The sequence below is a fragment of the Tachyglossus aculeatus genome, chromosome 1, assembly GCF_015852505.1.
Source record: "Tachyglossus aculeatus isolate mTacAcu1 chromosome 1, mTacAcu1.pri, whole genome shotgun sequence".
Taxonomy (NCBI): Eukaryota; Metazoa; Chordata; class Mammalia; order Monotremata; family Tachyglossidae; genus Tachyglossus; species Tachyglossus aculeatus.
Genome location: NC_052066.1, coordinates 26,151,695 through 26,154,371, shown reverse-complemented (window position 1 = coordinate 26,154,371; position 2,677 = coordinate 26,151,695). Strand labels below are relative to the sequence as shown.

The 2,677-nt window shown below is 46.7% G+C and overlaps 1 non-coding gene across 1 annotated transcript; it reads left to right on the top strand.

Annotated features, from left to right (window-relative positions):
• Positions 1 to 1,604: 1,604 nt before the first annotated feature.
• LOC119938326 lies at positions 1,605 to 1,742 on the top strand. Its single transcript, XR_005454400.1, has one exon. It is a non-coding gene; the product is annotated as a small nucleolar RNA SNORA7 (small nucleolar RNA).
• Positions 1,743 to 2,677: the final 935 nt, after the last annotated feature.

Here is a 2,677-nt window from a genome sequence, read left to right as displayed (position 1 = left end):
CTAGGATGCCCCAGTTTGGCTCCCCAGGCCCTGACTCACCCAGCAGGAGTGGTTAAGAGGCTCATATGCTTCGCATCTTTTCAAGAGGGCTGAAACTCTAGGAATGTGTGGGTGAGCAGAGAGATCGATAGATCCTCCCTAGTGTTCTCCCCCAAGTGGAAAGATTTCAGTCCCAAACACCACTCCTTCCTGAGCGATGGCTGATCACACGCACGTCCTTCCCCACTGTCTGGAGAGAACGCTGTGCAACAGCTGCGATCGGCACCTTGTGAGCCACGGGGAAAAGGCAGGACCGGTGAGAAAAGTCACTCTTCATGTTCTAACGACATGTATTTAGGGAAAGGACTCTGGTTAGTCTATTACTGTCTGCTGTGATTACTCATGCAGTGCGAGATTTAATGACTGTGAGTGATAGAGGAAGAAGTTGGCTACCAGAGGGAAGGGAGAACAACAGATAAAGCAATCTTCCAACCACAAAACCCACCCCTCCTCATCAGCCAGCCTCACAGGGCCTGTTTAAAAGGCAATGTAATTAGATCTGAAGCACTCCAGAGTCATCCTGAGACAGTTTGCGTCCACATAACAAAGTGTGACACACGAGCCAGTTTGAGAACATCTGCATCTATCACCAAGGCACCGTCGACAGGTTTCTGAATCTGGCTTGAATGAGGTAGAGTGGCTTCGTCACCTTGGCATCTTAATTTGATATTCTGAGTACAAAGGGCTGTAATCCATGGATTGTGGTCCCTCTGGGGATCGCAGGAGTGTCACTTCTCTAAAGCTCTTTGTCTGTAGCACCCAGTGGACACACAATAAATGGTATTACCGCTACTACTTTTAAGAGGCCACACTACACCCCCAACTCCTCTTCCCTCACCAGACGCCCCCATATCCCCATTTCTAGGTTCCAGAGATTGGGTTTGTCTGTAGGGCACTTGGGCGTGGAACACAATCTGGAGATCCTGCAGACTGACGGCTGCCAAATCCTGAATTTGTTTTTAACGAAATCATGTTCTCCTCAAATTGCCAGATTATCTCCCCTCCCTAGTTTCCCCAACTGAGCCAACTGTGTTCCTTGAGTACGTTGTCAACCCCCTCTGCCTCTGCTTCCTCTCCACCACTTCTCTCTTCAACCCCTTGCAATCTTACTTCTGCCTACTTCATTCCATGGAAATTGTCCTCTCTAAGGTCTCTAATGACCCCCTTCTTGCCAAATTCAATGGTCTCTACTCCATCCTAATCCTCTTCCACCCCTCAGGTGCTTTCAACACTGTGAACCACCTCCTTCTCCTGGAAACATTATCTAACTTTGGTCTCCCTGACACTGTCCTCCCCTGGTTCTCCTGTCTCTCTGGCTGTTCCATCTCAATTGCTTTCAATCAATCAGTGTTATTTATTGAGCACTCACTATGTGCAGACTACTCTACTAAGAGCTTGGGAGAGTCCAATGCAACAGATTTAGCAGATAAATTCATTGCCCATAATGATCTTATAGTCCACAGGGGGAGACAGACATTAATAAGCAATATATTATATCCATTATAAAGATTTTCTACAATTCAAACTGAAAACTTCCCTTTAAGTGCTTACTATAGTGCTCTACTCCCCTCTCAGGGTTGCACCTGGAGAGTTTTCAGTACTCTACCAGTCATGACTACAGGAGGAAGAGCTAAGCAGAGTCATACTCATTCCATTCCTAGCTTGGGCAGTGGCTAGTAAGTGGAAGGCCATCTGCTACAAGTCAAACATCTCCTGTGCTGGGCAGCAGTAGCATGGGAGAGAGGCGAGGGCAGAGACTCATTCACTGGGCTCAAAAATGGTAAACCACTTCCATATTTTTACCAAGAAAGCTCTATGGATACGCTACCAGATCAACTGCAGATGGAATTGGACTGTTCTGGGAGAGCTGCGTCTATGGTGCGTCTATGAGTCAGACACGACTCGACAGCATAAGACAACAACAACAATGCTCTACACATGGTAATCACTCAACTGATTGTTGTGTGCAAGCTACTTACCTCCCTTTTGCTCCAGTTGTTGGAAATCCTTTTTCCCTCCCTGGTTTGATAGCAGGTAGACTATATGTCAATTTGTTGCCGAATTGTACATTTGTTGCTGTACTTTACAAGCACTTAGTACAGTGCTCTGTACTCAGTAAGCGATCAATAAATACGATCGAATGAATGAATGTCTCTTGCTTCACCTGAACTCTCCCAAGCTTATAGAATAGTATTTCACAAACAGTGAGGGCTCAGGAGATATAGAAATACCGTTATTTTCACTCTCTGCACTACTCTTCCGCATGGTTCCAAGTGGCATCTTACTTGCTCAGACCCAGCATTAAGGGCCACTGGCAATGTGGAAGTCAAAAAGCTTCTGGAAGCCAGTGGGAAAAGACCAGGCCCATCCAGGCCTATGCGGATTCTCCTGTTATTTATTTAATCATATTTATTGAGTGCTTGCTGTGTGCAGGGAACTGTGTGCGCTCAGTTCTGCCACCCACCAGAAAGTCCACAAGATTAGCAGGAGTTTGGGGCCAAGGGGCCCATTAGGACCAGAGATTCTTTGGAACCAACAGCAGCATGAAATTGAGATACGGCGTGGAATTGAGAAGTAGTGTGGCTCGTGGAAAGAGCACGGCTGTAGAGTCAGAGGTCATGTGTTCAAACCCTGGCTT